Here is a 12,412-nt window from a genome sequence, read left to right as displayed (position 1 = left end):
TGTCACAGAGCTGGTTGGGGCGGTTGGGTTCAAGGGCCTTCTGGCCCCTGGAAGCCCCAGAATGCCCCTTGTGAGTGTGTGGGACATTCTGGGGAGCCTCCCAATGCTGGGAGGCCTGTTGTAGCCTCCCCACCGGTGGGCTACTTGTGAGTTGCTGCGGCATGGAGCCGCGCTTGGGCGACACAATCTCTTGACCTAGTTTTCAGGCAATCTTGAGCCTGAAACCCGGGTTAAGCAGCAGGCCACTTAAGAGGGCTTGCCATCTCCAGGAGCTGTGCAATTCCTGGCGGGTCTCACGACCAGCCGAAACCAGGCTGGGCTTCCTTAGCCCGGTTTCGGCTGGTCATGAGAATCACCTCCTTGAGAGGGATTGTAAAGTGGTTGTAAAGTGATTGTAAAGTGAGAGGGAGTCTAGATTAACAGAGCAGCCAGGTTCTGGAATCTAGTTTTAGCCGTTACTTGTGGACAAAAACTTAAACACAACAAACATGCAAAAAATTAATGTGCATAAGGGAAGAGTGGGTGCATGGCAGCAAACATCAGACTTTATAATGAATCTGGAACATAGGAAGCTGCCTTATACTGAGTCAGACCATTGGTCCATCTAGCTCAGTATTGTCTACTGAGTCTGGCAGCAGCTTCTCCAAGGCTGCAGCCAGGAGTCTCTCTCAGTCCTGTCTTGGAGATGCAGCCAGGGAAGGAACGTAGAACCTTCTGTATGCAAGGATGCAGGTGCTGTTCCCAGAGCAGCCCCATCCCCTAAAGGGAGTATCTTATATTGCTCACACATCTCTCATTCAAATGCAAACCAGGGTGGATCCTGTTTACCAAAGGGGACAATTCATGCTTGCTACCACAAGTCCATGCTCCTCCCATGAACACCTTCCCATCTGAATACCCTACATATGTTCACTGAATTGTATTATGGTGCCTATGCACACAAGATTTGTATATGTGGTCAGGGATCATACAAAAAGCAGAATCTCCCCCTCACATACAGCCTGCACACATCCAGTTTTTATATGCATTTGGATCATACAGACAATCAAATGAATAACTGTAGGCTGGGGGCAGGGCTTGCTGCTGTATTCCTGGTCACTCACATATGTGTGAATTCTACCCACATTCATCATGTGAATAGTACTAAAATTTATAATATGCTTAGGTTCATAGGTGCAATGGTGCAAATTCACTACCCCAAATTAGGGAAGTGGGGTAAAAATGCACAGATGTGAGAGCCAGGCTTGGTGTATATGTAATGCTCATTCACTGCCAACCATGGTTTGCAAATGGGAACCAGCCTCAGGAACATGTGCCCCCTCTCCCATCCTCATCCCCTCTTCAAAGCATCCTCCTCTGCTTCCTGGCATTAACTGCGGTTTCAAGGTCCTGTACATGCACAATGCAATCAAGATTCCCATTAAGGAAATCATTCTGCTGAAGAAGATGCCCATTCCTGAGGTTGATTTCTGATTTGCAAACCATGGCTTGCAGGGAGGCAACAGCCACAGTCTGCACCAAAATTACACAAAAAACTTGCAATTGCTTAATGAAATTCTCTGTTTCACTTGTGAAAACCAGGACATGGAGCACAGACCTTGACAGTCTACTGGACTGGTGTGGAGTTATATGTAAAACCGCAGTGTGGCTTGAGCCTAATTATCAAAACATCATCAGTGAGAGACATTCCTAACATTTTGAGAGTATAGAGCCATTCGGTATATTCCCTCCCTTTCCTGACTTGTCAGCAAGTACATAGCTGGCAGACAACATATAGAGATGACAGGCATTTTACTCCTTCGTACCAAAGCGACGATCCACCCACAGTCACATTACATGAATGCTGCAATATGAGCTGAGGAGTTGCTAAGAAAAACAGTGAAATTGCAGGAAGTCTGATTCAGCAGTGTTGTGTGGGCAGTGGCAATGTGGTGTTCTAAAGATGAATGGTACAGAACTTTTTCACACTTACAGGAGGAGTAAAACAAAGCAGGTCACTATGTTTCAGGGCCTAATTTGAGCTTAGGCTCAACTCGAGAACCCAATTGCAGTCCAAGAGATCAGTCCTGGAAAATGTAGAGAAAATGAAATGAAAGAAAGCCAGTTTCCTAGAACTCAGATAGTACATTTTCCAGGCAGACACTCCTGTTCTAAAAGGATGTGCTGGAATATAGAATAGCCTTTACTTACATAATCTAGACCATCTGTATCATAAAGACTTCATGGTAGTAATAAAATTGCCCACCCAAGCTGATGTTTTCTCATTGGTGAAAAAGTTATGATGAACTGTGTATTTTTCCTCATGGAGAAAAAAGCAGCTGGGGTGTTGTGGGGTGGGGCAAAATCTGTGCAACAAAATCTGCAAAAGGTTGAGCAGTCTCTTTGGTGCTAGTCGTTAGCACGTGGTTGCATCTTCTTGCTGTGTGGGTCAAAATTATATGCAGCAGAATGTTAGGTAAAGTATGGCCCTCAGAAAGAATAATTGTTTAGAACAAAACAATCATGAAATTTCCAGGAAAGCAAGAGAGTTTCAATAAAGCTAGCAATATTTTCAGATCAGTGTGTTCATTACCAAATCAAGACTGAGTGGCAACATTCTGTTATGAATGTAAGCATCACCATTTGGGCATCTGTCGTATGAGTGGAAGAGAATATCTGAACATATCACATAGTTCCTTCTACAGCTCTGTTGACCCTTATCAGACCTCAAGCAAATGCATTTAGTCATTTTCCCTTACTACTCTTCAAAGAAGTTAGGAAAAGAAAATTAAAAAAATTAAAGCCACGGGGTTTTGCATCTTAACCTGTAAACATTTGAATATGGTCTAAAAGGCACAGACCTGTTAGCTAGTATTCTTAATTCTCAATAAATCCAAGCTCATCCATTAATGGTGCAATACGAAATGTCATACAATGGCACTGATATTTATTTTAGCAAATCTCAGTCTGCAGTCTAACATAAAATTAAGAAAAACAAACAAATAGCCACTCCAGAGTGTAACTATTGTACTTAGCAGGATAGAAAGCAATCATCACTAATTCTCATATATGGGTATAAAGAACTGCAAATGTGTTTGTTCGATAAATCTGTGTAACTCAAAAATGTATAAACTCCTAAACACATAGGCTGACCTCTCCAATAATGCAGAATGCATCTGCAGCGCTTAGTAATCCAGAGTCCTGATGGGGAAGGGCAATTTTCACCACTCCCTTTCCCTCGGAAGCACTTTTGAACACTCCTAAAAATCTCCCTGAGGGTGGCACAAACTCCAGGATTGTATTTAGGAGTGTTAAAGAGCACTGGCATGGGATATTAGAAAACATTGCGCTCCCCACTGCCATCGCAGTGGGATGCTGGGATTACTAAGCACTGGGATGTTCTGCATGCAGTGTCCCCACACCATGAGTGGAGAGGTGGCCATTGACATTGGATGGATAGCATCTGACTTAGTGTGCATATTTTTATTGTTAGGAATAGATATGAACGCTTAAATTGATCTCCTTGTTTTGTTTCTCCTTGGAACTTCCAAGGCTGCATATTTATTTAGTTAGTTAGTTATTAGATGTATATACTCGATTAGATGGGAATGTTGTTAGAAAGTAAAATTATTTGAATAGCTCTAATTCAAAATACAGATATGCAGCACAATCTTTACACAGAAGTAAGTCCTTCTGTTTTCAACAGGGCTTACCCACAAGAAGGTGTGAATAAGATAAATTAATCTTAAGTGTAGTTAGTGGACTATCTGCATGCAAACGAATGAGGACTGAAGCATATCGTGGGCAAGGCATATGTTGTATTCATATCCGTATATCTAAACTTTTTATTGGCTGTAGACATTCTAGAAATGTTGTGTAAAAGCATTAGCACAACTGTTTTTCATTAAGCAAATGTACGATCACATTTAAACAATAACATTCAGGACTAAAGTAGGGGAGCAGGAGTTTTTCCTAACCTTGGATGTGGCTTTTGCTGAGGTCTCTAAAGATTTCCTTAGTGGCTGAGATTTAGCAAAGCTTCACCTGTTATGTAACTGATTGACAATGATGGAGCATTCATCTAGTTTTTCTTCCTGGATCGTTCAGAGGCTTCTGTGATAAGGTTATCGCCTACCACCCTTGCCTCCCATAATTAGGTAATTGCCTCACATAAGAGACAATTATCCACAGCAACAGGTCCATGATGGCAGGTCACCCCCCACTCTGGGTGAAGCGATGGCTTCAATTGTCACATTAAAAACATTTAAACTTTCTATAATAAGAAATCAATTGAAAAAAACCACTTTGTAAGCATAATTCTGTGATAGGAACAGTTTTCTAACAGAAAACTATATAATGTGCTCTCTCTCTCTCCCTCCCCCTCCCCCCTCAATCAATCAATCAATCAATCAATCAATCAAACACTTACTTTAAAGGCAACACATCCTTTGCTTCAAAGAGAAGAATTAATCCACTTGCAGGTTCACTCAATCACCAAAAAGCATGGAAATATTAAGTGGGTCCTCACCCTAACTTTTATCAATGTTAACAATCAACATATCCTGTATTGGGCTGTTTTATGCAATATTTTTCCAGCCCATCTGATTAAAAGGGGATACACTAAGAGCATACCTACCATGACATCCTGGACATCCCAATGCCCTCATGGTGCATTCCTTTATCATAAAAGGCCAGATTGTCCAAACAGCCACTCTAAACATGCTCCAAATACTAATTTAAATTCTTCCTCCACTTTTAATTGTGTGGGCTGGTTCTGGGCGGGGAGGGGAGGAATATCATCCAAACCAGCCCATTCTTGTATATTGTGCTTGTTTAGAAGGCATGCCCTCCCTTACCTCACTTTGAAATGTTCAGCAAATGGCTTCTCCCTGGGCACACAAGCAGAACCCAAGGCAGTGCCTCACACAATGGTCTGGAAGAAGCCTGTTACTGAGGCTGTATTTGCACGTAGGCAAACTGCAGGTAGAAGAACCAAAGGTTAATTTTTGTAACCATGAATTGCATCACAGACATTCGTCCAACCATAGCCTGGCAACCTCTGGTTTCAGGGTAGAGGTGCCACTCCCTCTTCCTGGTCCACTGAGGCTGCATCTCATCAAGCTCCGTAGTGCTCATGTCACCAGACTGCAGGCAAGGCATCAGAAGTTCTGCAGGGTGGTAGCCATTGTCCATGATCTTCAAAGGGGCGTGCCAAGCACAATCACATTTTTTTTAATGGACCGCCCGCCCTCGGCAGGGAAAGGGCATTTAAATCCTTTTTAAATCCTTCTCCTGACAGCAATTGCATCACCACCCTCGTAAGAGCCCTGCTCCAAAACAGTCTCGTACAAGTACAATTGCTGGCAATGGTGGGATGCAGGGGGGCACTATTTTTCTGTTATTCTGGGAAGGGATCATGATGACTTCCTAGGAGGGAATATGTATATATGAGGGAGGGCAAAGGATCCTGGGGTCTGGTCCACTGTGACCAAGGATGCTCTTGCACTGGCAGACCCCGGCAAAGCAGTCCAGGAACACCCATGCCTGCAGTGCCTGAAATAACCAACAGAGAGTTCACCAGGGTTCTCAGCAGCCTGGGCATGGGAGGGTGGAGTTGACTCTTGGCTCCTCCAGTGCCCGAGCCATGGGGTTTCGGCGGCCCTTTTTATAGGCAGCCCGGGTTTTACTAGGACAGGGTTCCCTAGGACAGGGTTCTACTAGGTTGCCTGGGTTCTACTAGGACAGGTGCAAGCTCGCCCCATCCCTCATGGCTTTAAAGGTAGAGGACAATGGCCTGGCTAGTGTTCACTCTTTTTCATTTGCAAATGGATGTTCCACTGGGAGAAGCTGTAGAGATTAAGGCTCTCTCAGCCAAGGACCTGCCTACTGATAGACTAAGGTAAAACTCAGTGCTAGTCAGTAAATGCTTTTTGTATTTCCATTTGAATTCTTTTGTGCCTTTCTTTACTCCCAGTTTCACCCTGTTTCCCCCCAGTTCCTTATTCTGTGTGCTGCTCTTGTTTCTTAATAAAGTTCAGATACTTAGAAGTGGCTTCAGTCTGATTTAACAGGTTCTGGAGGGTTACTTGCAAAACTCTTCCCCATGTGCCTCGTAAGGTCATTTGCTACTGTTGCATTGTTTTCATAATAATATCTTGTTGTCTAGAGCTGGGTTGTGTCGACAATGGCTGTACAGTGCCTGTAAGTCCCAAGCTGGGCAGTTCTAGGTTGTGAAGCAGTGTCTAAGCCTGGTCAGTCTAGATCAGTCTTCAAAATGCTGACAGCGATTTGGCATTGCAGCAGGAAATCAGGGAGGCATCACAGAGAGGCAGGGCTGTAGACTGGGTAAATTCACACATAAACTGGGTAAATACACAGTCAGGTAATGACAGAGAGGTCAGATTTCTAGATATGCTGAATGACTATGCCCTAGAACAACTGGTCTTGGAAGCTTGGAACCAACCATAGAGAAGGCAGCCTTGGACCTAATCCTGAGTGGCACCCAGGACCTGGTGCATGATGTCAGTGTTATCGACCCCTTAGGGAACAGTGACCATAGTGTGATCAAATTCAGCATACGTGTGGGGAGAGAATCACCAAGGAAGTCTGCGAGGGCGGAGAGTCGGGTTTTCACCGCCCGCCTCGCCTGCCCTCCCTTTTCTCTCTCCTGCCTGGGGGGCTGTAGCTTTGGCCCAGCAGGGCTGAGCGGAGATTCGGGCTTGGACGCCCGCCTGCGATGCCCCCCCAATACGGCTCAATACGCCCGCCCGCCTCACCTGCCCTCCTTCCTCTCTCCGGCCTGGGGGCTGTAGCTTGGGCCCAGCAGGGCTGAGCATAGATTCGGGCTTGGACGCCCGCCTGCGACGCGCCCCCCCCCCCGTGCTGCCCTCCCGCAAGCAGTGCCTCGCAGGGCGGCAGCACTGCCTGCAGGGTGGCTGCGCTCCTACCTTCAAGAACGCTTACCGGGAGAATTCTTCGAGGAGCAGCAAGCCGGGTCCGGCCCGGCTCAGGTTTGGGGGACGTGGCGCTGGGGGTTGGGTTGGCCGGGCATAAGGCCTGGGGGCACACCTCGCAGGTTTCCCATTCACAGGGGCAGTTAGTGGGGTGCTGGGGACAAGTGGGTGACGTGCGCTGTGGCTGTGGCCTACTGGGGCTGGTGCACACTCGCTTGCGGCACTCAGATCCCTTTCAGCCCAACATCGCACCCCCCCACACACCATGGGTCCCAAGAAGGCACCAGTCGGAAAGGGAAAAAGACGCGCGGCAATGCACAAGGGGCCCCTAGCTCAACCAGACTCCTCTTCCGAGGACGAGCAGGACATGGAGCTGGGGGCTATCAAGGCCCTAATTGCCCAGCTGGAGGCCATAGCTGGCGAGCGGGAGGCATTGCGGAGGGGTGGCAGGGGTCCATCTGGGGTTGGGGCCTCCGGGGAGTGCGGCCCCTCCCCGCCCTCATGTCTGCACAAAATGACTAAGGCCGCAAAGCGGACTAAATTGATGTAAGGTTTTACCGACCGTTTAGTGGCTCTTGAGGCGGCCACGGCATCCATGGTGGCTCCAGCCAGCAGCAAGACTCTGGAGGGACCCAACGGGGGCAGCGCAGCCGCTGTGGGATCCGCATCGGGAGACGCCTCCGAGGAACAGGCGGGACAAGGTGGTGAGTCCCCGCAGGGGCTCTGGCCTTGGGGTTTGCCATGGAGCCCTCCAGGTGGGCCCTTTGGGTGGTTCCCCAGGCCGATGAATTGGGCTTCCCCACACACAACGTGTAATCAGGTGTGGCAAGGGGGAGCTGGGCAGCCTGGGGTACATGCCACCCTGGCGGGGGTGCCCACCACCGGCAGTAGCGGGGGCCTCGATGGTGGGCCGGTCCCTCTGGGTGACCACCTCCTCCCACACGTAAAGGAGCGCATTTGGAAGGGTGAGTATATAGACATCTTCCACCTGCTCTTTAAGGAACCCGAGCCTGTGGGCAAGGAGGGGGAGCAGGAGAAGGAGAAGGACAGGACCAAGAGGAAGCCCATTAAGCGTAACTGGAACAACTGGGTTTCCGGTTTCACTATATACATGGGGGTGGTGACTGAGAAGTACCCTGAGAAGGGCCCCGCCCTCATTAAGTACTTCGACACTATTCATAGGGCTTTCATGGACTTTTCTGGCAACTCATGGGAGGCCTACGACCAGGCATTCAGGGAACGCACATCCAACTACCCAGGGATCTCCTGGGAGAAGCAGCATTCTGAGATGTGGCTCAGGATCATGACGCCCTCCAGGACTCTTACCGGGGAACGCGCTGAGAGCGGGCACTTGATTTCCAGGCCCCCAGCAGCATCAGTGGCTTCTTCCACCGGCGCCCAGGGGGTTCAAAGTCCCCTGGTGTGCTGGGAGTTCAACAGGAGCGGGAAGTGCGCTCGGTCCCCCTGCAAATTCAGACATGAGTGTGGCTTTTGCGGGGGTTGGCACATGGGGGTCAGCTGCCCGCAAACAAAGAGTTTTAGATCAGGCAGCTGGGGCCCCCGCACAGGAGGCAAGGGGCCCTCAGCCGCCCAAGGGGGCGGCCCTGGAAAGGGCCCCCACTCCAATTAGGATTACTGTACTTAGGAGGCTATTGCGCGACATCCCGGAAGGGGAGCGCGCTTGCTTCCTGGAAGCTGGCTTCTCGGAGGGGTTTAGGATCCCGTGCCAGCTTCCATGCAAACTTATTCTGGACAGCAATTTGAAATCAGTTAAAGGGATGGAGCACATAGTGCTTAGGAAGATCAACAAGGAGGTAGCTTTGGGCTGCGTCCTAGGCCCCTTTAGCGAGCCCCCACTACAGACTCTGAGGATATCACCCCTGGGGCTAGTGCCTAAGAAGACTCCTGGTGAGTATATGCTAATTCACCACCTGTCATACCCCAGGGGCAGCTCAGTCAATGATGGGATACCGGCTGAGCTGTGCTCGGTACGCTACACCTCATTTGATGAGGTGAAGGCAATGGTCCAGGCCTGCGGGCCTGGGGCATTGCTAGCCAAGTGCGACATAGAGTCTGCCTTCCGGCTGCTGCCAGTCCACCCCGACGACTTCAACCTGTTGGGTTTTGCGTTTAAAGGGAAGTATTACATTGACAGGGCTCTCCCCATGGGCTGCTCGGTGTCGTGCGCGGCCTTTGAGGCCTTCAGTACGATGCTGGAATGGGCGCTGCGTCAGAGGACGGGGCTTAATTCCATGGCTCATTACCTTGACGATTATCTTTTCGGAGGCCGAGCTGGCTCCGCCCAATGCTCCACGCTATTAAGCTCATTTGTGGCACTATGCAATGAGTTGGGGGTGCCCTTGGCCAGGGACAAGACCGAGGGCCTGTCCACCAGGCTTACGTTCTTGGGCATCGAGTTGGATACCCAAGGGCAGCTATCGCGACTACCGGAGGACAAGCTGGAAGCTCTGAAGGCACTTTTGAGGGCTTGCGAGTGAACCAAGGTCACGCTGCGCCAGCTGCAATCCCTGGTTGAGCATCTCAGTTTTGCCTGTCGTGTGGTAGCCCCAGGCCGCCCGTTCTTGCGGCGTCTCTGTGACGCCACGGTACGGTGCAGGCTGCTGCATTTTTGAATCAGGGTAACCGCAGCTATGAGGGAGGACATGAGGCTATGGTTGAGCTTCTTGGACGCCTTCAACGGGGTCTCCTTTTGGCGGGTGTCACGGCTCCTGGAGGCAGATTTCCAGGTACAATCGGATGCAGCTGGTGGCCTTGGTTTTGGCCTGTATCTAAGGGGCAGGTGGTGTGCAGAGCGATGGCCACGCGAATGGGCTGTGCGGGGGATCACGAGGGATCTGACTTTCCTCAAGCTATTCCCCATAGTGGTCGCTGTGCACATACGGGTGGACCAGTTTCGCAACTCAGCAGTGCGCTTCTGGTGCGATAACCTGGCGACAGTGCAGGTTGTCAATCGTCAGACTTCCAAGTCCCCCAGGGTCATGGGCCTGCTATGGGCCTTGGTACTGGCCTGCCTGCGCAACAACATAGTGTTTACAGCGCAACACATGCCTGAAGCGCAAAACGACATTGCAGACACTCTGTCCCATTTTCAGATGCAGCGCTTCTGGCAGCTGGCCCCAACACTTCCCCAAGGCCCGAGAAGATGCCTGTTGGTCTGTGGAGCCTTGGAGTTTAGAGGCGCTCAGGGCAATTGATGCCTCCTTGGCGCCTAGGACACGGGCTGCCTATAGCAGGAGGGTTGCGGCCTTCCAGCACTTCAGGCAGCGGGCGGGAGTCGGCCAGGCTTGGCCGACCCCACCTGCACACCTGATGCAGTACTTGGTGCACCTTCGGGGAGAAGGGCTTGCTGTCAGCACCATGGCCGGGCACATGGCAGCCCTGGCTTTCTATGCTAAGTCCAGGGGTCTGCCTGATCATTCGGGTGATTTCCGAGTCCGACACATGCTGGAGGCCAGCGCCAGCCCATTGCACCCGACGCCCTGCGTTGGGCTGTGCAGAGCCTGGGGGTCGTATGCTCTTCCCCCTATGAGGAAGCTTTGTTCAGAGCGGCAGCACTGTTGGCTTTCTATGGGACCTTCAGGGTCGGGGAGCTTTTTCCCAAGGGGACACGAGGCACAGCTGCAAGGGTCATGTAGAAGAGCGACCTAGCCATGGACCCAGCGGCGGTATCGCTGAGGCTCCACTTCTCTAAAACTGACCAGCGGGGCAGGGGTCAGCTGGTCACCCTGCATAGGGCGGACAATTGCCTCATGTGCCCGGTGCAGGCTCTGGAAGCCTACATGGCAGCCAGGGGAGAGGCCGAGGGGTGCCTATTTGTGCACGCTGATGGCAACCCCTATCACAGTACCAATTTTGGGCTGTGATGAGGAAGGCCTTTCATGTGGCCAGGGAGTCCACGGGCCACCTGTCATCACACACTTTCAGGATCGGGGCGGCCTCGGCGGTGGCGGGCCTCGGCTACCCGGGCGCCACAATCCAGCACCTAGGCCACTGGCGGTCGGCGGCCTACCGCAGATACGTACGATAGGGCAGCGGGGGTCCTCCCGCCCCAATTGCCCCTCCCTTGGTTCTCACCTCATGCATGTTCTCTCTTCCGCACAGGGGCGAAGCCTCCGGTCAAGAGGGCCAAGGTCCTTGTCCTGGGCCACTCCTTTATATTCTGGGCCCTCAAGTGAGTGCAAGGCACAGATCCGGGAACACAGCTGGGCCTGGGGCGATTGGCTGCCATCGAGTGGCGCGGGTGAAGGGGAATGCGAAGAGCACAGCTGCTGCCAATGCTGCAGGAGTACCTGCACCGGACATCCTGCGCTTCCATTTTGGTGGAAATGACCTAGTTAGTCAGTCAGGTATTTCCCTAGGCCGGCAGACCGAACAGGACCTGGGCGTGGTTCTGTCCTGGTGCCCGGGGGCAGTCATTCTCTGGTCCGACATCACCCAGCGCAGGGTCTGGCGGGGGGCGCTCAAACAGAACAAGGTGGACAGGGCAAGAAGGAGGGTCAATGCGGCTATAGCACACTTCCTGGCAGCCAATGGCGGTGGATGTATATCACACGACGACATCGTCTACTCGCAGCCCGCCCTCTATCGGGGTGACGGGGTCCACTTGTCTGCCATGGGCATGAGGTTCTTTTTAGACGACCTCAGACTGGGATTGGCAACAGTGATTTTGGGTCTGTGGGGTGCGGGTCGTTAAGCTGGGCTAACGCCCACTGTGGCAGGTACAGTGCGGTGAGGGAACTGCTAATTAAGGGGGTGTGGCACCTTAGATAAGATGTAAATCAAGGAGGAGGAGCTGATCCCTTGAGGCTTGACAGATCAGGGATGACGCTTGACTCCTGCCCCTCCTCAAGCAACACCCTATCCATATTGCTGTGCAGCGTCAGTGGGGTTGTCGCTTGGGAGGTAAGAAACCTGACCTTAGGTTGGCGGAGAAGGCCGTCTCCGCTGGAGAGCGGATGACCTGCCTGGAGCCAAGGTGCTATCGCCATGGTCTGTTAGGTGGGGGGCAGCCACGGTGTGGCCAGCCTACTAGGCACCGCACTGCTGTGGGGGATGTCTATGCAATCCCAGCCAATGAGCCTGTACCATAAACTTCAATAAAATTGACCGTTCCTTCCATAGCAATGTCTCCGCGTCTCCTTGGGGGGTCTGGGCACAAGGAAGCCGCTCTCCGCTCCTCCGCGGCGCGGCTATTTTGTCCCAGACCCTTTACCCAGGGAGCACATGGGACTGGGAGCCGCCTCTGATTGGCTCCCAGGCACTTCCGGTGCAGACCGGAAGTGCCGAGCCGGCAGCGCACCTGCGCGGGCTCAGTTTGCCTCTCGTGCTCGGACCCTCCCACCCATCCCTTAGATATAGACTGGGCATTCGCTGGTGGCCATTTGGGGCCAGGCAGGACTTTTTTGGGTCCACACATGTTTGGCTTTTGGTGTGCACCTTTTTTCGCCTGCCTCAGACTA

The sequence above is a fragment of the Hemicordylus capensis genome, chromosome 5, assembly GCF_027244095.1.
Source record: "Hemicordylus capensis ecotype Gifberg chromosome 5, rHemCap1.1.pri, whole genome shotgun sequence".
NCBI lineage: Eukaryota > Metazoa > Chordata > Lepidosauria > Squamata > Cordylidae > Hemicordylus > Hemicordylus capensis.
The sequence above is the reverse complement of the archived record's forward strand: the minus strand, read 5'-3'. Positions refer to the sequence as shown.